The following is a 26,355-nucleotide window of genomic DNA, read 5'->3' as shown; positions in this document are numbered from 1 at the left end:
GGAGTTGAGTTCAATAGATGGACTATTTATAATGGCTCAGGAGGATGAAGGGAAAATCAGCAAGGGGCAGGGAAGCACTTTTGGGCTAGGAATGCTGGCGAGCCTTTACCTACCACCCTAGACCTCAAGGAGAAGGGGCGGGGTCGGGAGGGCTCGCTGGAACCCAGCTGTCACTTGTAGAGGGGACTAGGACAGGAACTGCGGCTTTCAGGACCAGAGTGCAGCCATTCACAAATGCCCCCGCAAGGGTGAGCCGGAGTCCACATCCTCACCCTACTTTCCTTCCACCCTCCAATCTCTAGTCAGCACCTTCTTCCAGATGGACCTGAGAGTTGTCATTCACACAGGTCAGCATCCCAGTGCCCAGAGCAGGGTGGAGGGAGGGGCTGGAGGGCGAATGAGCACAGGTAGCTCACTGGGTAAGACTGGTGCGGTAATGGAGTGAAGCCATGTCTGTGCAGGTGCTGGTGTGGTTAAGGAATGGGGTAGGGCTCCATTTTACTGCATTTCCATATATCTGTTCACTTCTCAGGACATCTGGTGGGGTAGCCTTTATAACCTGTGTTTCTCGAGAGGAAACTGAGGCTGGAGAGATTGACAGCTGGATGGAATCAGCCTTGTTGGCCAGTTGCAGAGTCTGTCAGTGTCTCCAGTGGGGACGGGGGTCTGACCCTCCCCTGGAGCGCCTACAGGATGATTTGCCTCAGTGCTGTGATCTCAGTGTTCTGGGTAGGAAGCAGCAGCTCCTTGAGGACTCCTGATTGAGAGGAAAACCTTTCCCTGAGGGCAGGGCGAGCATTAACATGGGTCTCTCATGTTCAGACTGGGGACCCCCAAGTAGGGAAGGCTGGGGCTGACTCAGGGCTGGGCAGACCTTCAGACCCACATTCCTGCGTGCATGCCTTCCCACCACGCACACCTTCTGAATGCCAGCAAGTGCCAAGTCTGGCTGGATGTTCAGGCTTCGAAGGTCCCTATGCTGCCTTCCTCCTCCTCCTCCCATCATCATCATCATCATCATCATCATCATCATCATCATCATCTGCCTTCTCATCACGACCACCATTTATCGAGCTTTTGTTAGGTTTCAGGCTTTGCATTAAGTTCTACATGTCAATTAATGCATTTGATCCTTGTAACAACATAGCAGGGTAGGTGTTATCACTACCATTTTCCTCAGAGGGACATGGGCACAGAGGGACTTGCAGTGTGGTCCAGACACTAGAGAAGGGGGGAGCAGAGTCCGGGGTAGGAGCAGTGCCAGGCACAGGGCTACACACAGACGTTCCTGTATGATGTGAGTCTTTGGTCAAATTTCTTTACGCCCCAGCTCCCCGCTATTAGCACACCCCCATGAGGCTGTTTGGGGGTGAATGAGATGGTCCACGAGAAGCCTGTAGTCTAGGGCATGCACATAGCAGCCCTGGACAAACGTAAGCTGTTGTATGTTGTTTCTTTAATTACCTTGTCACTCCATATTTTTGTCTTTTTTCTTCTTCTTCTTCCTCTCCTTGTCTTCTCCTTACTCTTTACCAGCCCGAGGGCCTCTATCACCAGCTTGGGAGCTCCCCCCAAGCACAAGTGTCTTGAAACGACTCCCCGGGTCACACCAGGTCTGTTAGGTGTGTATCCTGCTCACATTCTTCCTGACCAGCCCACACCAGGCTTCGAATAAGATCCCAGGAGATGGGTGGAGAAATGTGTGTGCACTTGATTAATGTCAAGGGGTGGCCTCCCTTCCTCCTCCCTTCCCCCTCCTCCCTTCCCCTCCTCCCTTCCCCTCCTCCCTTCCCCTCCTCCCTTCCCCTCCTCCCTTCCCCTCCTCCCTTCCCCTCCTCCCTTCCTCTCCTCCCTTCCCCTCCTCCCTTCCCCTCCTCCCTTTCTGGTAGGTGTTGTGCAAGGGCCTGGGAAAACAACAGCATACCATCAGATATTTTCACAGATCACTGAGCACTTCCCCAGTGGGCTGATGGTTCTTTTCCCCAGTTGTACTGATGTGCAAACTGCATCGCAGATACAGAATGTGATTAGGTCATTTGGCTCATCAGAGTGGAGTGGGGGCTGGCAGCGGTCTGACCCTGAAACTCCACTTCCTCCTTCTCGCCAGATTGGTAAATTACGTCTCCTCTGGCTGGTCCTGCTTTCCTGTTTGGTCTTTCTGAAGGGGCCCTGCTCTCCCCTTTGTCCTTACTGTAAGTCCTTGAACAATCTTGGGGCTTCTGCCTGAGGTGGAGCAGGTGGGATCTTGTCCCTTTGTGAGGGCTGGTCTTTGGAAAGTTCCACGCGAAGGCTGCATGAGCCTGAGTCTTGCTGGAGGAGTGGGGGAAACCATGAATGAAGAGGACAAGTGAAGCAGGCAGGACCCCTGAGAATGAGGGAGGAGACCAGAGAGCCAATGGAAGGTGATGGAGGCTGCACAGGATGTCCTGATGGGCTCAGGGCAGGAGGAGACAGGAGCCAGGTTATCTACCTGCCCTTGGTGAAGTCGGCTGGCTGGAGAAAGCTGGGAAGAATCGGGGCACGTGACAGTGCATAATAAAGCTCTCGACCCTGTGGCGAAGACGTTTTTATTAGCTCGTGCATGTACAGATGTAGCAATTTTTAGAACAGGAGAACGGTGGCATATGCCCTGGAGCTGCTGCGGCTCCTGCCGTCCTGAGTGGTAGATTGTGTATCTCAGGCTCTGAGCCCCAGGAAGGAGTCTTACCCCGTCTCCCCACACTGGAGCTTGGAGCTGCAGGGAACGAGCATTTGGCCTCCATTGGTACAGTTCGGTGGTACATTCTAGTGCAACAGACTGACCTGAAGGGCTTGTAAAATCAAAACACCATTGCTGCCACTGATTTTTTTTTTTTTAACCTCCTCCCAGGAAATCTGGAAAGGGACCAAATAGTCACATTTCAGTAAGCATTCAGGTGGTGCTGAGGCTATCCTTTTTTTTTTTTTAATTAAAAAAAATTTTTTTTAACATTTATTTTTGAGAGAGCATGAGCAGGGGAGGGGCAGAGAGAGGGAGAGAAGGAGACACAGAATCCAAAGTAGGCTCCAGGCCCCGAGCTGTCAGCACAGAGCCAGATGCGAGGCTCGAACCCATAAACCATGAGATCACGACCTGAGCCAAAGTCGGGTGCTTAACCGACTAAGCCACCCAGGCGCCCCAGTGAGGCTCTTCGTTTGAGGAGCCACACTTTGAGAACCGCTGCTATAGATTTCTCCCCCTCTCCTATCGGAATTGTAAGAATCACCAAAACGTCTTTAGAACATACTGAAGCCAGAGGCTTGTCCCAGACCAAACGAAGTGTGGCATCAGACATCGGTACGTGTTCAAAGCTCTATGGCTGATTCCGCTGTATGAACCACAAACACCCCAACTCGGCGTCCCCACTCATCAAATAACCTGATTGTGATCTTGATGTCAGAATTGAGAATTATTGTCTTAGACCATAGCGTGTGTGTTGAGAGGAGAACCCGACGAAATAAACCCACAAAACCGACAGAGATCTCCCAATCCTTTTGTCCGATTCGTTGAGTCGGCCAACAAATACTTATCGAATGTGTGCTACCTGCCAGGAATTGGCTGAGCAGGGGTGGTAAAAAACCAAGTCTGCTGTGGTGGTAAACAAGAGACAACAGAGGTCTGTTGTGCTCAGCTGGGGTGCCGTTTTCAGATGCAGGAGATGCAGAGTTAGGTTCAGTGTCTCATGTGCTTGTGTAGATTGTCACATAATGTGATTCCATCCACTCTCAACTCACCTTTCTGCTCTTTGCATAATGTCCTAGGTGCACAGGGTCTTTTGGGGTCTCGAGAACCAGCAGTACGGAGCTGGCTCTGCAGGCTAGGTGTGGATGCCTGGGAAGGCCGATGAGGTCCACAATTGTCCTTCAAGCTGGGAGAACCCACCTCTTCTCAGTACGTACCTGAGACTTGTAAATTGCCCTAGCCACCACCCTCACTGCTTTGCTAAGGCTTTCCAGAAAGGAAAGGAGGGCAGTTTGGGGATTTGTCATCCATGGAAATACAGCCGGGTAAGATTAGTGCTGTTTTTGACTTTTCCTAGAGGGTGCATCGTATGTCAATAGGAGGCCCAAATCGCTAGGTGAAGTTTTCACGTGGCTCAAATGCACCGTGTAACATGCACATAGTTCGGAAACTGCAAGTCCCGGATTTTATTATTGTTACCGGTCAAAAGCAGATGGTTCCGTGAATGTAACCTTTGTGGAACAACCTAACCCACCCAGTGTGTAGACCCAGCAGAAGGCACACGTGGCTCGGGTAATGCAGTGATTCTTCCACAGGGTCGCCTGGAGGACTGAGTACAAGTAGATACCTGGCATAGCTTTTGGTGTGAAATAGAGTCTCCATACGGGCCAGCGGCCATTTCTCCCCATCCCAACATGGTGATTCCTGTTAGTGACTACCCCTGAGAAATAAGCCATGATGATAAAAAAATTTTGCTCTTTTAAGAGGAAACCTTAGCAAATCTGGAGCCAAACGAGGTGGTGCGGGCCTGGGGGAAGCAGGAAAGGCTGTATCAAGGTTGTGCATGCATACTTATGACCTCACGTTCTCTCACTACTCTCAGACGGTGGAGGAACTCAGCTGTCTGTCACTTGGCATATGGTTCCTGTAGATCAATCACTCGAAACAAACATGTTGGTTTTCAGAGTTTCCTTGGGTACAGATTTCTCTCCCCACACAGCGCTATGAATACAGACTAATTACAAGCAAACTCTAAAAATGCATGATTATGTGGTGGCTGATTTACAGCATTCTTCTTTACCCCTTCCTCTGTCTGTGGCTGGGGAATGAAAGGGCCAGGCTGTGTCTGTTAGTCTGCTGCGGGTCCCTTTGCCTGCCTTGGGGGAGCTGAGATTCCTGTTACCTGGGTGAAGCTTGCTAGAGGTTCCCTGCCACCCCCTCCCCCAGCCCTTCCCCAAAGAAGAGAGCATGCTTAGCACCCAAGCTTGAAGGGGAAGACAGAGTCGCTTTTTCCTTTGGTGTTTCTTAGCAATAAAAAACAACTATGACGAAGGACATTATTTGAGTTCTTTAGATGTATGTATATGTCTGTGTTTAAAAATGGCAAAATCCCAAACATTAGGAGAGCTGGCCTCCAAGTCTTTGCTCTGTCATTGTGCTGTGTGACCTCAGGCAGTTCCCTTCTCCTCTCTGGGTCTCAGATGACAGGATTGGATAAATTGGCTTTAACGTCCGATGGGCTATGAACGGGTATGTATTTGCTTTGAACCCCAGGGTGTGACCCAGCTAGAAGCAGAGATGGAGACAGAGGGGACCCAAGAGCTTATTTCTTCACATCATTTGTCTTTCTGAAGGTTGGAAAGGAGGGATTTGCCCCCATCCCCTGGTATACATGGAACTAGCCTTGTCATTGGAGACACAAAATCTTGAGTTCAAATCCCAGCTACCACGTAATCATCAAAGTTTTTTTTCTAAGTTTTAGTTTTCTTATCTGTAAAATGGGAAAGACCTGTGCAAGGAATGGTGTCATTGATATGGGAGCAGTTGTCTCTAGCGGTCTAGTCTGTGACCTCCTCGAGGGTGGGATGGGGTATATCTCCCCTCCCCCCCCCCCCCCCCCCGAGTTATCTGTCTTTGCTCCTCGGTATTCAGCACAGTGCTTGGCACACAAGGACCACTTATGAATCATTGAATAAAGAATCATTGGATAAAACTGGGGAAGCTTCTACCCCTGCCTGGCGTGTGGAGTGCACTCACTGAGTCTTACTTTCCCAAGGTACGTGATCAGTTAATGGTGGAGCTGGGACTATGTTCACATTCCATTGAAACGTGCGTGCCTGCTGCGTGTGCTCATTTTCAAAGCCAGACTGTGCCCTTTGAGTCCTGAAATGAAGGCAGAGGGCTTTTGGTGGCTTCCGTATGCTTTTAAGTTAATTTCTTTAGGTGGAGTTCTTTCTCTTTTGTATCTTTTTTTGAAAACAATCCTCCAATACCTTCTGACTCTCTCACCACCTCAGGGCTGGTGGCAGTGGCTCCGGGCCAGGATAGGGGCCCGAAGGGCTACGGAGCAGTTGTGATGCCCTCATCCCTCCTGGCCAGCACTCCCTCCTCTCCAGGTGGTGGGTGTGGATTAGCCCGGGGACCCAACGACCTGGTATTGCAAGGCTTCTAGGATAAAACACCTTTCACCTGCGTTCCTCACTGAAGGGCTACTTCCTCCTTGTGATTTAGTGAGTTGCTCTCCAGTTCCCTTTCCTGTGCGCCGAGCACGGTGAGTTTGAGCTGTTTCTCCTCATCTGGAGCATTGATGGCAGCTATCGTGCTTGAGCAACACTCACCTTCCAGGCGCTGTGTTGGCTGCTAATGTAACTTTAGAACTTTGTAACAACCTTGGTAAGTAGCTATGGTGTGCGTGTCAGAGATGATGACCCTGAAGTCCAGGGAGCTTCAGTACCTTCTTTCACGGGCTCCTGGCTACTATGCTGCAAAGCCAGGAGTTTAGGGGTCTCTAAGGCCATATGTTTTCCAGGACCCCGTGGTGGTTGTCTGCTTCACCTGCCTGCAGAATTTCACCTACAGCATTCTTGCGAGGATCGAGGGGACTACCCTTGTCCTGCATGCTTGGCGATGGCCTCCTGCTCTCCAGTGAGATGTCTGTTGTCCCCAACCCCTTCTCTCTTAGATGAACAGGTAACTGCCATCCCTGAGTCTGCTATCAGGGTCTCAGTGACTTCTCCACTCTCTCTCCACCCGTCCTTTCACACATCCTCCATTCTAATGGGGCTGGACTCTCCCTTTTCCCCACAAGCCCTCAACTCCTCCCAATTATTACCCATCACCTCCTTTCTGGGCAGTGTGTCATTATTTGTTTCTAGACTCTAATTTTAGTTTTATGTTTCTAACTAAATCTTTTCATCCATTTCTCCGTTCCTCTATTCTAGAAGTCCTCAGTGCCAGCATATGTCCAGATCTAATAGAGTTCTCGTTGGCTTGCTAAAACACAGATTGATGGGTTCCCCCTCAGGGTCTCTGAATCACTGCATGTGGGATGGGACCTAGAGTTTTGCATTTCTAACGTGTTTCCAAGTGACGCTGGTCTGAGATTTTTAGAAAGCGCTGGCCTAGTCTTTCGCTCAACATGTATTTGCTAAGAATCTCCCAGGGCCTTGCTACTAAGGGAGCAGTGCATTCTCATGCTCGTTGATGTTTGAGAGTCATTGTCCTAGGGAAGAAACATTCTGCTTTTGAGAACCCCACAGTCTAGGTAGCAGTCCTCAAGCTCAACTACACTTTAGAATTACCTGGGGAGCTTTAAAAATATTCCGTGCCTGGACTCCACCCAGAGCAATTGAATCAAAATCTCTGAAGTGGGGCCTGCTGTCATTACATTTGTTAGCTCTCCAGAGGATTCTAAAGTGTAGCCAGCCAGGGTTGAGAACCACTGGTCCGGGGAGGTGCAGTCTTGTAAACAAAAACCTGTCTGCTGGGATCGGGTGCATATTTCAAACAGCTGCCTCAGGCAAGCGGCCGGGCTGAGCTAGAGGGAAGGGTTTGAAGTGGGTGTCAGCAACCCTGGGTTTTAGTTCCATCTCTGCTTTGTGGCTTCTGGCAAGTGTCTCGGCCCCTCTGGTCTCAGTTTCCCCTGGGACCCAGTGCTGTTGGGGTTTGGAGGGTCCCTGAGTGCCTTTCCCCTTCCTCTGTTAATGATCCTAAGCTTTCCCTTCCTCTGTTGAGGACATGAGGGTGAATCTCTGTCTCACTCTCGCTGTCTTAAGTTGAAGGGCTAGCATAGTACTGCAGATTAACAGAGAAGTTAAAAAAAAAAATACAGCCAGTAGGTCTCTTCAGAGGCACTAAAACCAGATGAGAACATAGGTCCGAAGGCTGGTGAATTTCATCTCCTCCATCTTGCCTTGTAGAAAGTGGCGGGGTTTTGCTGATGAGACTTTGCTTACGGGGCTGGTTCTCAAACTGTGGCTCCTGCGCTAGCTAGTAACAGCAGCATCCCCCGAGAAGTTGCCAGAAATGCAAATTCCTGGGCCCCACCCCACACTTGCTGAGTTGGAAAGTCTTGGGGTGGGGTTCTACAGTCTGTGGTTTAACAAGCCCTCCCTGTGGCTGTGATGCACCCTTCGGTTTGAGAGCCACTGACCCAGGGAAATGTGGCTGTGGCTTGTAGCTACTTTCCAGCCCCAATCCGGAGGGGCACAAGGAGCAGCTATCGATCTTGAATGCCTATGTCCCACAGAACAAACACCTAGTTCTCTGGTGTTCTTAAAAAGAGACGGAGGAGAGGTTGGCAGCATGTGTCTGTTGCACTCATTGGCGGCTTTTGCCTTCCTCAAATCGGGTGCATGTTCTCCATGCTTTTGGTTTTAGAACTGAATGTCCTTTGCTTAACATAGATAAAAGGGAGAAGCCACTGCCACTGCATATGATGACCCAGGTGGTTATTTTTGGTAGATGTGTCAATGTTCAAGTTTATCCCTGGGATCGTCCTACTTACGGCCATCTAATCAGATTATAGCGGAGAAAAGCTGTTATTTAGATGTGTGTTGTTCTGTGCGAAGAAAGTACCAGAACGTTCCTGGGGCATGTAACTCAGTGGCTGGACCATGATTCCGGCTGACGAAGGGGTGGGTCTGAGAGGCTTTGAAGGAGAATGGCCACGTTGTGTCAAAGCAGTTAAAAAGGAAGGTCTCCTTTACACAAAAGCGCCAGAGCGCTGCCTATAAGGATTCCAGCTCTGCTTTTATGAAGAGGAGACTCTAAGAAGTGTGGCAATTGTGAGCTGTGGGGGACCATGTCACCTTGATCCACCAATTTACTGCCGACAGCAGTCAAAAGAGCTAAACATCTTCACACGCCTCTCAATCCACTTTTATTGGATCATCCAAAAGAGGTGCCTGGGACAATAGTCGTGGGATGTGACACTGATGTGATATATATTTGCTTCAACTAAAAGAAGCAGGTGTCTTTGAAGATCCTGGAAATGGGAGAGGATTCTGATTCCCCTCCAGCTCCCTGGCACCCTCAGGAAGTAAAAATAGGGTTTTGTATTAGTCTGACTTTTGTTTCACTGACGTTTCCCTTGATGACAATCAACTCCGCAACCCCAAACAGTCACCACCTCTGGATCCATCACAACATCTGCCTGCTACCAGGCAGACCCCTGAAACCTTCAGTGTTGCATCCTGCTTCTGTATCTGTTCATTTGCCAAGGTTTCTTTGAACTTTCTTTCAAGACGATAGCGCAAAACCCAGACATTGGGTAATGGTATTTTGCTGCCTGTTCCCTTTAATTGATGTCTGGCTGGTTTCTCCCTCCCTCATCCCTCCTCCAATTTAGCTCTGGAAACATCTGTCTTTTTATTCACCAATAGAGTCTCGAAAGGGTAACAAACCTGTTAGATAAAATATCAAAGTTATGAATTCTGATTTAATAAATGTGCATTCGAGAGATGATTCATGGCATGTATGATGGCTTTCAATTGCTTTCTCAAACAGTTCATGCCTCATTTCATTAAGAGCTTCAGTCAATGCCAACTGATTAATGATCACAGCACCAGTCATCTTTTGTTTAGTAAACACGAGCATGAGACCCGTCTGGGCTTGGCCATACAGAACTTCATTTTAAATGCAAATAAAAATGTTTTAAAATAGATGCTTTTGTAAGTGTTCTTAGAATTCCGCTAAAATGATATTAGAAATCATTCATTTCTTTGCGTAAAAAATGCCTGCTGGATACCTATAAGTGCCATCTGCTGGCTAAGCCCCGGGATGAGGCACAGTGCCTGCCCTCGGTGAGCTTGTAGGCTAGTGGCTGCAAACCCTTTAATGTAGATAATTTCCATCTGAGACATTCTGAATACTGATTGTTCGGGGCTCACGACTTAGAATCCCAGCTGGACCACAGAGTGGCTATGTGACACTGAGTGAGGTGCATCGACTGTGTAGGACTTGGTTTCTCCTTTTTCAAATGACCTTGTTGGATTCTGTTGCCTTTCATGTCCCCAGAAGTGCCGATGTTATCTGATTCTAATTCTTGCAGTATTTTTGTTTGCCTCTCACATCAATTTTAAGAGAAGACACAATAGAATAAAACCAGCCGAGGCTCAGCTAGGACAGTCACGCTCTGAAGTAGAATCCTTCATTTTAGAAGACCTATTGATCTTTTGCATATACTTTGGGTCTTCACAATATTTCCACAGTTGCAAAAGTCAAAGGGAAGATCTCCTCCTGGAAGAAATTAAGCAGCTTAACAGGTGGAAACAAATGGCTTTTCATTTCGTGTGTAGCCTCTGAAGGTTTGTTTGTAGAAATAAGGACAAATAAAAACATCAAATAAGATAAGGAAACTATGGAGTCAGTGGTCCCCGGGAATAACCTGTGTGTTGCCGGTCCCGAAAGAAGTGACCACTCACACAGCTGGCTTCCCGGACGCAACGTGACTTCCTCCATGTGACCCAGGAGTTATCAGGTGGGATGCCAGACTCCGGGAACTGTCACTGTGATGTTTCCTCATCTGCTTCGGTATTTCTTTTTAATTGTGGGTTGTCATGACCAAGAAAGGCAGCCTTGAAGTGGAGGGGCCTTTACTAAACGCCATTGTTGGACCCGGAACAGCATGCTGGAACACATGGAGGGCATATAAAGAGGTGCCCAGAAGCTGTCTTCCTGGTGAGAGAAAAGCCTGGTATGGCAACTGTCACCAAGACTGGAGAGTTTCAGAAATATCCAATCTACTTAAAGTTGCTTTCTGTTTTTCTGCCTCGAGGGCATCTTAGGGTTAGGTGACCGTTCTTGTGCCAAGGGAAGGCAGGCATCATGGGGGTAGTGGAGGTGGATGGCTCGTGTGTTTTACGGTCAGCGCCAAGTATGAATCCTGATTCTGTCACTTGCAAGGATGACGTTAGACAAATGAGTGTTAATGTTTTTGTGCATTCGTTTCTTCATCTGTAGAATGGGATGCTTACTGATAGTGGTATTGAGAATGAAGTTAAAGGTGGGAGAGGGCTTGCCCAGTGACGGTAGTAATTAACTACTAGAGTGATGATCTCTTTACCTGTGTCTTCATATTACCTCCCATGCATAAGCACCTTACGGGTGAAAAATGTCAACATCTCAAGTCTCTGAGTCTTGATGATGCTTCAAGGGATAGACCATGAATCCTATTACCCAGATGAAGGAGGCCTGACCGATGGGCAGGACCACAGCACAGTCCAGAGAGGCCAGACTTCTTTTTTGTGCTCTTTCTGCCTCATTCAACCCCAGGGTGTTCACTGAGCAGCCTCCAGGTAGTTCCGCGAGTGGCTGACTGGGTGGCCAGTGTTGAATGGAGGAAAAATGTCCTCAGAAATCAAGTTCGTTATTTCTTTTTGTCAAATTATTTGATGACACACACAATGCTATTTTCCAATTGTAAAGCAGTAGACAATGTATGTTCACAGGAGAAATTTTGGACCATATGGAGAGACATTTAAAAAAGATAAAAATTTCTGACAATTTAATCATTCAGAGATAACCATCAGTAACATATTTGTACATTTCCTTCATATTTTTCATGTGTGTGTGCATGGTGGGTTGCATGTATATTATGTGGATATCCTACTGTATGATTATAATTTTGTAATTGGCACAATAGTTTATATAGTACGCATATAGCAATATATGTAAACAATAGTTTACATATTTTTATATTCTTTTTAAAAATAATTTTGAATTCCCTATAAGTCATGAATTTTTAACCTTTTTACCTCATTTGTTCCACTCCTCACCTTTTCTCTCTCTTGCTGTTGTTCTCCCTCTGTATTTGTGTACATGTATGTGCATATTTAATATCAATTTATTCATTTCTGAGTCATTTGAGAGCAATATACAATTGTATATACCATTGTCCACCTTCCTCCAAAACGCCAGTGTACGTTTCCTTAAAACAGGAAAACTGTCTAATCACCCCAGGACAACCATTTAATTCAGGAAATCAACACTGAAAGAGGGCTGTTACCCACCTCTATTCAGATTTCCCCAACTTCCCCATCAGTATATCATCCTCCTTTCTGGTTCAGTCCACCGTGGTGAATTGTTCGTATACGTTAGTCTTCTTCAATCTGGAACCATTCCATATCTTGTCCTTAATGCCATGGAAATGATGCTGTGTTTTCTCAATGGACCACACCGATGCCAATCTATCCTGTCCTTTCATGCCAATTTTGATCACCTGGTCAAGTTGGTATATGCCAAGTTTCTCTACCATAAAGTCACCAGTTTCTATGTATGATTTAAAGGCATTTTTGTGGGGAGATTCTCTGAAAGGCTGTCAATATTCTTTACCTCATCAAACCTCTGCCCACTAGCCTTGGCTTCTATTGATGCCTCCTGCTGAGTTAGCCACCACTATGATGGTTGTCAAATGGTGATTTTCTATTTTCACAATTTTCCTACATTTTTTAGTTATTCTACTGTAAGGAAGAGTTTCCCTTTCTCCCTCATTTATTTGTTCTTTAACTAGTTATTCATATGAATGCATAGATTCATATTTTATTCATATTCTGATTTATTCTGATGTTCACATTGTCTCAGGTTTAGCTGGTGGGAGGTTCTTGAATCTGGCTCCTTTTGCCCTTTTGAACATATTCCCATAATTCTTTGGGCACTTCTCTACTTTCTGGCACAGAAACATTTTCCAAGCTCCCATTATACTTTTTCTGTGCCACCTCTGAAATTAGTTATTTCTCCAGGGGAAATTTGGTTCCTTTTAGTAGACAATGGTATTTAGAAACCAAGCTCTGGGTAATGGATGTGTTCATAGCCACTGGAGTGTCATTGCTCCTGGTCCACTTAGGCAACTTAGCTAGGAAATCTATGTATGCATATATGTGTGTGATATATACTATATTATTATATACATATATATAATACATACACATACAAACAAATACATCTATTTTTATCTGTCTCGAACTATCTATCCATCCATTCATCCATCCACATGTGCGTACATGCACACACACACATCTATATTAGGGTTTCTGGGCCACAGCACTATTGAAATTTGGTGTTGGAGAATTCTTGGTTGGGGACAGTGTTCTGTGTATTGTAGGATGTCTGTGCCTATTACATGCCAGTAGGCACCCCTTCCTCCAGCTGTTACAACCCCAAGTGTCTCCTGACATTGCCATTGTCCATAAGGGACAAAATCACTCCTGGTTGATAGTCGCTTATCTATATAGATTTCCATATCTATTTCCATATATAATTTTTAAAATTCAGTTCATACCAATACCTTTATTTCTTTTTTTTAATTTTTTTTTATATTCATTTATTTTTGAGAAACAGAGTGAGACAAAGTGTGAGTGGGGGAGGGGCAGAAAGAGTAGGAGACATAGAATCTGAGGCAGGCTCCAGGCTCTGAGCAAGCAGTCAGCACAGAGCCTGATGCTGGGTTCGAACCCACGAACTGTGAGATCATGACCTGAGCCGAAGTTGGAGGCTCAACCGACTGAGCCACCCAGGCGCCCCCAGTACCTTTATTTCTAATCCACTGCCTCAATGTCTCCCATTCTAACCTCCATTTCCATCTTTATAAATCCTTCTCTGACCATCAGAGATCTGGCTCCCATTAGCCTCAGTTTAGTTCTTTATTTGTCTAACTCCTCTGTATGTAATCAGTTTCCCTACCGTGCTAGTCACTTCTCCAGCCCCTTCGACCCTCCACCGCCATCTCCACAGCTCTCCACTCCCTCCTTCCTTGGCCTCTTGGGCACACAGGCCACCACTAACATCCCTCATGTAATTGCATTTTCCTGTGTTTGTTTTCCTTGCTAAATTTTAAATTCCATAAACGTGGAGAGGAAGACTGATAGCTGAGTCCCCAGAGCCTGGCATGGTGCTAGTATGCAGTTTGTGTTCGACAGTTGCCTGATAGGTGAATAGACATAAAAATGCTGGATTTTTCAATTGTATGGCAGCATGGAAACATCACCTCTAAGCACTTGGGCGTTTGCTTTCTGCCCACTTTCTAGGTAGGAAAGGCTGAGCCTCATCGGAATGGCTCAGTGGCTCTTGGTCTGAATCCCACTCTGTGCTGTCTCACCCCATCAGACAATATACCCTTTCTGACCGTGACTGGTTTTTCTCATTTTGCAGGGTTTAAGAGCTGAATTTCCAGCTGCCAGCACGTGTTTATTTGTGACTCTGTCTGACAACAGGGGGGCTGTTCTTTGCCGTCCTTTCCTGGCTGACCTCATCCTTACTAATCCCACCACCACTCTGCCCCCCGCCCCGCCCCTCCGCAGCAGACGGTCATATTTGTTCTTCTTTGCCGAGCCTGCCTTGGGTAGACTACTGATGTGGAAAAAGACTGTTGCTCTGGCACCCTGAAGAGTTTTCAAATAAAACTCCTTTCAGTTCAAAGATACCTGACCATCTAGTACCAATGGTATGACTTAACCAGAGACAGAGGAGCAGGGATGCTAGGATGCCGTTTCATTCCGCCCCTTATTCTCAGCCCGACAGGGTGGTTTCTCTTGCAGGCTATGTAAATATTTGTGAATGGTTCATGCGCACAGAGACCCTCTCCTTCTGCCCACCTCCCAGGGTCCATGGCACACTGTGGACTGCTGGCTTCCTCCAGGCAGGAAGTGCTGCATTCTAGGAAACGGGCAGCTGGTGAAGAGGGGAGCCCTGACGCGGAGTTGCAACCAGTCTCATTTCAAGATCACAGCTCCTCTCCCCCTCGCTGTGTGGCCTTGGAAAACACGACCTCGTTTGTAAAGCTGGCTGGGGAGTCGGGACAAATGTCAAGGACGCTTTGAGCTGGGGCACACAGTGATCCTCTGAGGAGTCCCTTCTAGTGGGAGAAATGACAGGGGACAGAGAAGGATCCCACACTTGATGGCAGGAGACCTTGATTCTAGCCTGGGCTTTGCCGACGCCTGACCTCAGAGCAGCCTCTGTCTCGCTCAGCGTCATCACCGGGTCCCCTGGAGTCTGCCTGGTGCAGAGTAGGCCCTTAGTAATCACATCCTCAACATTTGCTCTTGTTGGATGAACTGACCTCCTGAAACTCCTTGGGCCCCAGTGTCTTTATCTATAAAATGGGGACAAAGAAGGGTCAAGGTGATGTACAGCAAGCGCTGGTTCCAGTGTTTACATGTGGTCAGTACTTGGGATCACGTTACTTTTTTTATTGTGTGATTCCGGTCCATCCACTTCCAGGGGAGAGCTCCACCTGCTCCTCGAGTTTTGGGTTCAGCACTGGATGGTGAGCAGAGCTGAGAAGCACTGAGTGCCTGCTCTGTGCCCTGCATGTGGCCTGTGCTGTCACATTTTATTCTCCGAGCAGTCCTGGCAGACAGACTAAGTCTCATCCCCGAGTTATACTTGGCCTGGCCCCGGGCAGGAAAGGGGTTTCCATGAGGTCACTTGGTTGGTTAATCGCATGGCCAGGTTTCACTCTCCACCTTTGCCTGATTCCATAGTGGGTGCTTTTCCCACTGCCCCCGCTGCCTGCCAGGATGGGGGTTGTTTGGTTTACCTGCCAAGGTCTATCCACTCACTTGTGACCCAGAGCCATCCTTGTCATGACCAGGCCTGTGCTGCAGAGAAAGTAGGCACACCAGGACCCTGGGGCTCCCAAGTCCCAAACCGGGGGTCCCGTTGCCCCCTCTGGCACCCCTGGAAGGACAGTATGCATCAGGCCAATGGGTATTGGCAGAAAAATAACCCCAGCGTCATCACAGCCTCTAACTGTGTTTGATCCAATGGCTAATGGGGTCATTAGCAAAGGAGAGTAATTGTAGGTATGCCTCACCCCCCTGGTTGCCTCCAGATCAATGGCCGTTTATCATCTTCTGGCTTCTCCACCTGGGATGCAGGCAGTGGCATGATTGGTCTGGCATCAATTCTTGGGAAGGTAAACACAGTTCATAACTATCCCTGGTGCTGGTCGATGCCCTCCAGGGTCTTCCTGTGGTTGGAACTCACAGCTCCCTGGGGCCTCTGCCAGGAAATGGGCCCCAGTATCTCTGTATTCACAGCATGTGACACGCTACACCCCAGGGCACATGGGAGATGGCACGTTTGGTCCCAAAGGCACCCAGCAAGCCTCCTCCTTGAAACAGCACCAGCTAGACAGAATCAATTTCCCATTGACTTTCAGCCCCATCTCAGACACAGTGTAATTCTTGTCTGAGGGTTTATAAAGGCCATTGACTGTCTTATAAAAGATTTAAACACTTACCTTGTGGCATGTGGGAGCTCTATCTGTCACGGTGCCTTTTTGACAACTTGTGGGGGTGGGGATGGGTTGGGGGAGGGGCAGCTGGCGTTCCCACGGCAGGTGTGGTTCAGACAGTCAGTGCCTGCTGGACCTGCTGAACAGAGCGTGGATGGATCATTCGGAGGACCCTCCTAATTCATTGCCCGGGAGGCTCTTCTCCACAGGGAGTCAGGCTCCCTGTGCCCCATTTTGCAAAGAAATCACATGTGACACAAGATAATCTTTACTCCAACATTGCCTCTCCTGGAACCAAAGCACATAACTGGGACATGTTTGGAACCAGAGGCATCTTTTTATCTAGCACAAAGGATTTGCTAGGTAACAGCAATGGAACAATAATGATAACCCTTTGCAGTTGGTTAGCCCTTCTCCATAAGCTGTGTCCCTATCTAGTCTCCTTTTACCTATAGAATAACTCTGGAAGGTAGGTGGAGCCACAATTGTTATGTTCATTTTACAGACAGGGAAACTGAGTTTCAATGAGGTTAGGTGTGTGTTTGACCAAGATAATCTCAATCCTCAGCACTATTTTCCAACTTCCCTTTCTCCTATGCTTTGCTGCCTGTTCTCTTTTTATCCAGCGTCTCTGTAGCCATGTGATTCTTAGGGAAAAGGAGAGGACAGGGATGATGGGATTCATTTCCTGAAGTAGCTCAGTCCAGGGGGTGATAGAGACCAGGAGCTGGGTAACTGCATTTCAGTTTTTAATGCTATAATAGCTTTATGGTCAAGGAAAATGGGAGGATTGGGAAACGGATGGTCAGAGCTCTGTGGTGGGCAGAAGAGTTGGTGATCAGACAACATGGTGTCAGAACATAAGCACAGGTGCTGGGGCATGAGGACACCCAACCTGCTGGGGAATTGCAACAGTGACAAGTGTTAGGGGGGAGACTCATGAGTCGCAGGGTAGGGAGTGAGAGAGGAGCATGATCTGGCCTCCTTATCCCCTCTGATGGCATTTCTCATGCCTCTCCCTCTTGTTAACTTTCTTTTGACCACACTGGCCTCCATGCTATTTCCCAGGAACCTCAGGGCCTTTGCACTGGCTCCTCCCATTGCCTAGAATAATCTTTCCTAGAATAGAATAGACTTACAACACCGAATAGTCTTTCCTAGAATAGAATAGATTTACAATACCACCTCCTTCAAGTCTTTACTCCAATGTCATTTTCTCAGGATGATTCTGACCACCAAGTTTATACTTAAAAGCCTTCCACCCTACCCCCAGCATGCCCGACCTCCTCTCTCTGTCTTCCATCTTATTTTTTCCATAGCATTTACCACCTTCTAACATACTATGTAATTTACATACTTATTATGGATATACTTACTGCTTTCTTCATCAACTAGAATGTAAGCTCTGTGAAGACAGGAGTCATTGCTTTGGATTTATCCAAAGTGCCTAGAACAATGCCTGGCATGGCGTAGATACTCAATAAATAGTTGTTGAGTAGATGAATTAATGAATGATTGGTGTTCAATGCTTAGCAAGGTGAAGGGCTGGGATTCATTGTTGTGAACAATGGGGAGGTTGAACTTTATTAGGGACAATGGAACTGAAGGAAGTTAATCAGAGGAGTTATGTGTTTCTATTTTACGTAGGTTATGTGGAAGGGAAGATAGGGATTAGGGAGACCTAATCCAAGTTTAGGATCAAGAGGTTTGGAGCCAGGTGAGGAGTGTGGGGACTAGGAAGAGGGAGACATATCATGGAGATTAGACAGACTTGGCTCCATGGGCTGCTTTGAAAGCAGGACTGACGCTGATTCCTTGGTTTGAAGTTGGCCAACTGGGCGGAGAAGCTGGTCATTCACTGACTCTGAGACCAATGCTTGTGTATTTGTGCGTGCATGTATGTGTGTGTGTGTGCGTGCGTGCGTGCGTGTGTGTGTGTGCATACTCAAGGGAGGCTGGTCTATGCTGGGTTGCAGGCTGTACCAGCCATGTCAATGGCACTGTGCATCTGACTTGGATGTTGGGAGCCATTTAGTGTGGAACTGACTGTGCTACCAGAAGCCTGGAGTGATGCATAATTGTCTACTGGTGGGAGGGAAAAAAATCAAACAGCAGAGTGATTATCTGACTGTCTTCTGCTTGGTGTTCTAGGGCTGGACTGAAGGCCTTGATGAAAATACGGTCTGACTCAGAGAGGCTACTCAGTGCTTCTCAAGTCAGAGCAGGCAACACGGTACTCAGTCTCCCGAGGGGGTCTCCTGTGGGGCCAAGCTCAGGCTCAGTGTGTCCTCTTTCCCCTTCATCTCATGCTTCATCCATTGTGGCTGCGTGTATGCCATCCCTACTCCTCCCCTTGGAGTCCTCCCCTCTTCCTTTCCCTCCTCCTCCTCCTCCTCCTCCTCCTCCTCCTCCTCCTCCTCCTCCTCTGACTGTGTGGTTGCTTGTGGCCCCTAGACCTTCTTACTGATCACAGCCTCTGTGCTAACAACACACTGTTAACAACTAAGGGGCCTCTCACACTGGACCATGTGGACTTTCGGCACCTGTGGGCAGACACCCCCACACCACAGTGGCAAGAGACGACCAGGTTTTGGTCCCGACTCAGCTATGGACACTGGAAGTGGGACTTGAAGAGAGTTCCCCTTCATTTTGGAATTTCAGGGTCCTCATCTGGGAAGAAGCATAGAAATAGCTGCCTCAGTCAGAATGCTGGAATCTTAGGGTTGACGGTTGGAATGCATAGTTGGATTTGCTGTGGTCAGGAGGAAGGACGTTTTGATCTTGCATTTGCAGATGTCACGTGAGATAACATCTGGGTCATATGAAAGTCCCCTCTCACAGCATCTTTGTTGAGTGGTACCTTCTGCATTGAGAAACATCTCAAGAAATAACCATATAAAATCTGTTCCTAAGGACATTAGGTCATAAAAGCATTCCAGTATTTGATGAATTTTCTGTGAAATGCCAACATTTAATGAGTTTCCTCTGAAAGTTTTGAAACGCTTTTAATGTCCTACTGAAAGCATTTTGTAAAAGAAGTACACTTAGATCTATAGTCTCCATACTTCAGTTAGCCCTTATGGTGGCCACATGCACTACACCCAGATCTTAAGAACCTTCCTTGTACATCATGCAGAAGGGAGCAGATCTGCCTGCAATATAGTGGGAACCACTTCAGGACGCTGAGCAAGGAGAGAAACATTCCTCCTTTCCCTCTTTTCCCTCTTTGGCATGGAGTAGAGGCCAGATCGCAGAGAAGTGTTATTTAGATGTCTTTGGATGAGTTTGGAAGGTTGGGATACGTTGAATGGAGAGATGGAACAGAATTAAAAGCTGCTATGCATGGAGCATCAGAGTTGATGGAACTTTTAGATTCTTCGATAGGAGAAGTGAGGAAGAGAAGGGAGTCAAGTGAAGCTCCGTGTTTGTTCTTGACCTTCTTAGAGAAATATCTTGGAAAATGGTCTGTACAGCTAGTGGAAGGTAAAGGAGCAGAGACTACAAGTATAGACAGTGCTTTGAAGGAGCATATCTGTGTGAGGGAGCTGGAGAGAGGTAGAGGGTCAAGGGAGATTTTCCTTTTGTTTTTGAGGTATGGGAAGTCCAAGCATATTTATATGCTGATGGAAGGAGTCTTTGCTGGGGGGTCACCTGGCAGGGCAGAATACAGAAGTGATAACTGATGGGCAAGACTCCTGAGCGGTACATGGTACAGAGGAAGGAAGAAGCACACTCATCTTCCTCTGAGGAGGAGGATGTGGTAGGAAGAAATGGAAAGCATTCCAAATTTGTGGGTAATGAAACAAAACAGAGAGTTTATATGTAATCCCTCTCTGATCAACCTGAAGTAGGAAGCAAGGTGCTCTTCTGTGAGACAGGGGAACGAAGTGGGGCTGGGGCTTGGGAGAATGTAGCAGGTCAACTTAGAACAATGGAGGTGAGCTGCCTGAGGCCCAAGGGGTGTTAAGGCTGCAGCTGGGATGGGACCCGGCATAGGGCGTCACTGGGTCATTATCCCCGGCATAAAATGGGAACTGATTGGGCAGCAGCAGAAGCAGATGGCTGCTTTGCCCCGTGGTTCTACTTATGGGAAGTATGGCTGGGGAGCTATAGAGCAAGGAGCCAGAGAATTAATGAAATGATGGTTTAGAGCCATGGGATTAAGAGAAGCCTGGAACAGGGAGCTGATATGTATAGAGAACTCAAAGAGTGGGATACCATGATAAGGTCAGACAAAAGATGGTAGATGGTTAAAAGAGCTGAGAATACCTAGGCTGTGGTCAGATGTTAGATTTTTAGGATTTCAAAGCCAGAAACTTTCTGGGTGGTGACCATAAGATCCAGGGTCTGGCAGCTGATGGGGAGGTAAAAATGGTCACTAACATTACACTAAATACAACCCTAAATGCTTTAGGTGGCTTTTCCCATTTAATCTCATGGAAATTCTTACTTTACAGGGAAGAGACTGAGGCAGAGAGGGAAGAAACAGATTGATGAAGGAGCCACAAATGAGCCATTGTTCGAGGCTGGGACGTGAAGGTAGGGGGTCTTTTCCATTCTCAGCCGCTTTTCATACCACCATGATAGCAGTTGGCTGAGTCAGCTCTGCACGTTAATGTCCCTCAGGATGATGGCGGTGGTTGGGTGGAGAGGAAGAGGGTAAAACAGGAATTGAATCTTCCATGAAACATTGGCCTATACCCACATGACAGCTGTAGTATCTCTCTGCCCTCGTTGGATCCACCACCTTCCCATATGGGCCAAGTCAGCTAGCTCTGTGCCTCAAAGGCTGATAAGCTTCATCCTGGGCACATTTGTCATGTTTCTGGCTCCGTGGCTGGCTACTGGAAGCTGGTCTTGGCAGTGGATTCAAGTCCCAGCCATTAGTGGTGGAAACTGGAGAATTGGAGGGATCAACCTTGGAACGTCACTACTGTCCCAGGAGGGAGAGTCACCCACAAGAAAAGTGCTGTTAAGCAGGATTGTGCATTGATGGGGGAGAGTGAGTGGCCTCTGTGTTCCTCACCACATTCCTTCATCAGACCCCGACATATAGTGTCCGTGGGGCCATGTTTTCAAGGGGGTGTTAGTGCCGCAGGCACCTTTCAAATTGTGTGGTTGCTTTCCTCAGAATAACCATCCTAAATGCACTCGCGGTCTGGATCCAAGCGAGTGTTCTTTGTGAATACTCTGGTTGTTCACTACGTTTGTCCATTTATGCCTCTTGGTTGCTTTAAAAATCTTGTAACTTACATCCTTTTTCCTCTCTGTTTATCCCATCACAAAGAGGATAGCATGGCATGGTAGAAATGTCTGGATTTGCCTGTTTATTCAGCCCCTGTTAATTGGATTCTTCAACAGACACAGAAACATGTGTTTGGGAGACAGGTGGGCTTGGATTTAATCCTCGTCGTGTGCTATCTGTGCAGGCACGTGGCACATCAGATCATATTTTGGATGTCACCAATGAGTGGTTTTTAACCTGTAAATGATAGGGGCATTCTGTGACCATGAGGGAATGTATTATACTCTTGGATCCAATGCTCAGTTTGTTTTTCTGTACAATGGGGCTTTTGTATCAACTTGGCCCAGTGTTTATGAGAAATCAGTAAGAGAATATTGTTGAGAGTCCAGTGCAGTGCCTGGCATATGGCTTCATCCCAATCTGTTGATTCCTCCTCCTTCAAATCACATACTTATTTTAAGTGACAGTGAAATGCCATTTCCCTGGATATAAAAAAAATAAAACAAAACAAAACAAACCCCACATTCCCTACTGGCCACTGCTCTGCAACCAGTATGTCTGAATCATCCAGGCCTGTTCTGCGCTGACAGCTTCCATTTCAGGACTTCTGGACCTGGAATAAGGTCATCGGGTCTGGCGGGGCCCATTCTCGCTTTGGCTTTGTGGGAAGTCACTGTTCTGCCTTAGCCTTGCTGGGTGTTTCAGCTTGGATATTCTGTCATCCGGCTTCACGTCCTGTCTCTTCTCACACATGTTGTGCCATTTGTTCAAACATAAGAAACGCTGTGATTCTGTGAAAAGAGCAAAGCATTTCGAGCTTTGCCACCTGGGGTCGGCTCCTGGCTTTCAACCTTTCTAAGTGTCTATTAAGAGCAACTCCACACAGTGCTTATGAAGTCCAGTGACATAAGGCATGTGAAAATTCCATGAAAAATGTGAGAAGCTAGATGGATATTCGTTACAGTTTTATTTATTATTATCCTTTAATTTATATACCAACACCTACCTTTTGAGGCTGGGCTGCAAGAATGTCACAGATGGTTTGTTAAAATATCATTAATATGTCAGGCAATTAATAGAGAACGGGAGTACAGTTTACTCCATGTTTATGCATTAGTTATTTACCTTTAATGTTAAGCAGTATTTGTTGGTCTGGCCTGTTGGGCTATGGAGAGGGAAGTTTTGAGAATCTATTTTCAGGGTTTTTTTTTTTTTCTTTTTTTTTAGTAGCTTAAAAGGTCCATGCATCATCCTCAATGACTTTAATGGAGATTAAGTGAACGAAGTTCACAATATTGTCAATGGTAATTAAAAAAACAACTTCAGATCTGTCAGACTCATTGTGTTAGGAATGGTAAGAAAAGTCAGTGATCTGGCTTCGGAGCTGAACATGATAATCACCCCAGGTTCCCCTTCTGCTTTGTGTCTGTGCCACCCATAATGCTTATCCTGCGCACTCTACTCTTACTGTATCCTCTTCTCCAGAATCTGTCATGGCTCCCTATTGCCTGATGGGTCCTTCAGAGTCCTGATTGTGCCATCTCTGACAATACTGTCCTGCTTTTTCCCATTTGTAATCTGTGTTCCGGTGTTTCCAAGATTTACTGTCACCTTGATCGTTAATTTTTGTAAGAGCACATCTGAGGGTGGAGAGGGGGCAGAGTGGTACCATTGTGATGTTCCGTGACCGTTCTCCTGGAACCTTAGTGCTAGCCCCACTTTCTGCCCCTCTTATGAACCTGCTTTTGGTCACTGCACGCGTCACCGTATCTATCCTGTAGTCTGTGAGCAAGCTGGAGCAGATTTGACCCCGTATAATCACATAGCTCCCACCATGGTGTCCACACAGAACATACCTTCACAGAGTTCCCCAAATGCATTAATATCGGGCTCTCCTGGGTCTTCAGAAGCCCTGGTGTTGAGTCAGGAAGATTCCCCAGTGTTGGTCACCTAGATTACCCTCCGCAGCATACATGAAGTAGGTCTAGAGCATGAGGGCAAGGGTGGGAAAGGCCTGTTTGGAATGGTGTGCCAGCGTTCCCCTGCTGTACCAAGTTACTACAAAGTGAGTGGCTCAGAACAACACATTTATTATCTTACAGTTCAGGAGGCAAGAAGGCCCACTGGGCTAAAATCAGGAGGGCTGCATTCATTTCTGGAAGCTCTAGTGGGTAGCCCTTTTCCCTCCTTTTTCCGGCTTCTAGAGACTGTCCACTTTCCTCAGCCCACGGTCCCCTTCCTCCAGCTTCAGAGTCAGCAACGTTGCACCCTCTGACCATTCTTCTGTCTTCCTCCACACCCACACTGGTGTCTGATCTACTGAGAAAAATAGAAGCCATGGTCATTACACAATCCTTGCCAAATCACTCAACGTACCAACTATCAGCCAGACACTCAAACGACACACATTTACAGATGCATGCTACACACCCACTAGAGATCCTGAGACAACTGTCTCTCATCGCGGGGCAAGGGAGATAAGGTCCTAATGAGGCAGGTCACTGTGAGGAAGTCTTCAGAGAGGGGTGAGCACATTAGCTGACTCTTGAAGGAGACACAGGTCATATAAAGGTGCCCATGGGGCAAAGTAGGGAGAGCTTTTCTGGCAGAAGGCACAGCCTGTGCAAAGCATAGAGGTTTAGACCAGCATGGCATGTTCCAGAGTCAGCCAGTAGCTCTTTTTACAAAAAAATGTTTTTTTCATCTTGGAGCTCGTGGAGGCCTACTGGGATCATGACTTCTAAAATGCCAATTTTGTCTCCAAGGCTGTGGCCCAAGGCCATTTTTTTTTTTTTCTGATTGTAAGCAAGGTCTTCTAAACCAGAGGGAGCATGTAGCTCTTCTCAAAAATGAAAGTGTTTATGCCTGAGATAAAACTGAATTTTATGTAGGCAAGACATGTATTTCCATGTACAGGAAAAGTGACCCCTGGCAGCAAACTAACGTCCAAGCAATCCAGGGAAAGGTAACTTGCTTCCATGGAACAGCAGCATGGTTTCTGCTAAATTCTGAAGCAACCTTCCCGTTGAGGCCATTAGACACCGAATCCATATGATGTTGTATCTCTTAGGGATTTAATTTGTTTGAAAGTAAGTGAGTAAGATTCAGGGGAAAAAAAAGCAGCCGTTTGATGTGACTTGACTAGAGATGGTGGGGAGAATGGCTGATAGTGGGGAAATGATAAGAGGTAGGTAGGTGTTACAGGCACATTGCGTCTCCTCAAAATTCATGTCAAAGTCGTAACTCCCAGTATCTCAGAATGTGACTGTATTCGAAGATAAGTTTTTGGAAGAGATAATGAAGTTAAAATAAGGTCATTAGGGGGGCACCTGGGTGACTGAGTCAGTTGAGCTTCTGACTCTTGATTTTGGCTCAGATCATGATCTTATGGTTCGTGAGTTTGAGCCCCGCACTGTCAGCGTGGAACCTACTTGGGATTCTCTCTCTCTTCCTCTCTCTCTCTCTCTCTCTCTCTCAGCCCCTTCCACACACATTCTCTCTCTCTCAAAATAAAATAACTTAAAACAATAATAAATAAGGTCATTTAGGATAGGCCCTAAATCCAACGTGACTCCTGTCCTTGTAAGAGGAGGGTAGGACACAGACACCGGCACACAAGGAAGACCATGTGAGCATACAGGGAGAAGATGACCATCTACAAACTAAAAAAGGACACCAGTCCTTCTGGCACCTTGATCTCAGACTTTCAAGCCTCCAGAACTGTGAGAAAATACATTTCTATTGTTTAGGACACCAGTCTGTGGTGCTTTGTTATGGCAGCCCTAGAAAACTAATATAGTAGGTGATAAAAGAATATAAAAATCATTGGATGCCATACGTACTGGATGCTGTGATGTATCACTTAGATCTCCTTTCAAGTCCGATGGCCTTATTCCTCCACTTGCTGCAAATGCTGTGGGCAAGACAGCCCTCAGCTATCAGCTTGTTTTAGGAATGTGCCTTGGATTGAGGTGCCTTGTCCGAAGACATGACCCTTTCCCCAGGGTAGTCTGCATCCAAGACTTGTTGACGTGTGTGTTTTAAGGCTTGGTCACTTTGCCCTACTTGGTTCACCTCTGAAAGGTCCTCTGGGTTCAGAACTTCTCTTGGGGTTGAATGAAGGGCTGAATTAGAGGCTTCTTTTCAGTCTTGCTCCCTTTCCATCCCTTCCCTTCCATATGGATTGATCCCAAGACTGCTTCTTAATACATTCCTGTATGCTAACCTTTGTCTCAGGGTCTTCTTCTTGAAGAATTCAACCTGTGACATCATAATAAAGAAATTGGACTTTCTCCTGAAAGCATTGGGGAGTTATTGAGGCATTACATTTGGATTTGCAGTGTGGCTGGTTTGAAGGCTAAAGTAATGAGGGTCAAACTGATGCAGGTAGACCAGTCAGATAGATAGAAGCTTCTCCTGGGAGTGGGGAGGCTCAAAGCCATTCCAGTATATGGATTGCATTGTCCTGGCTTGACTGGCATTTATCTTTTGCTCAGAACTTTGAAGGAAGCTCAAGTCTGGTCTGTTTTCCAAGATGTGAGAGTCAATCAAGATGGGCTTAATGTTTTGGCATGTCCTCAGGGATGTAGAGATGAATCGGAGGATAAGATATGCACGTTCTCCTTACAAGCTGCAAGGGTCTCATGAGCTCAGTCTGACTGGACGTAAGCTCTCACACACCAGCGCTAGCTACCTGTGGCTCTTGCCTCACACCATGCCACGACCTGACCCCGAACAGTTGCTAATGCAGTTTCTTCTGACTGAACTAGATTCGCTCTTGCTCCGTGACCTTTATTTACTTTATTCATCACTAAAGTCTCTGTTCTGCACCTATTCTGAAAGGAACTTTTACTGATGACTCCCTTAGGCTGGGTTAGGTATCTTTTTACTGTA

General features: G+C 46.9%; 1 long non-coding RNA gene across 1 annotated transcript in view; it reads left to right on the top strand.

The window, feature by feature from the left end:
* The window catches only part of LOC122234292, a 480,573-nt gene that overhangs the window by 389,194 nt on the left and 65,024 nt on the right, over positions 1 to 26,355 (top strand). The window contains exon 4 of the long non-coding RNA XR_006212059.1: positions 20,675 to 20,756. This is a non-coding gene — a long non-coding RNA (uncharacterized LOC122234292). The remainder of the gene's footprint in view (positions 1 to 20,674; positions 20,757 to 26,355) is intronic.

Source organism: Panthera tigris, chromosome E2, assembly GCF_018350195.1.
Source record: "Panthera tigris isolate Pti1 chromosome E2, P.tigris_Pti1_mat1.1, whole genome shotgun sequence".
NCBI lineage: Eukaryota > Metazoa > Chordata > Mammalia > Carnivora > Felidae > Panthera > Panthera tigris.
Note: the sequence above shows the minus strand (reverse complement) of the source record. Positions and strands in the feature narration are given on the sequence as shown.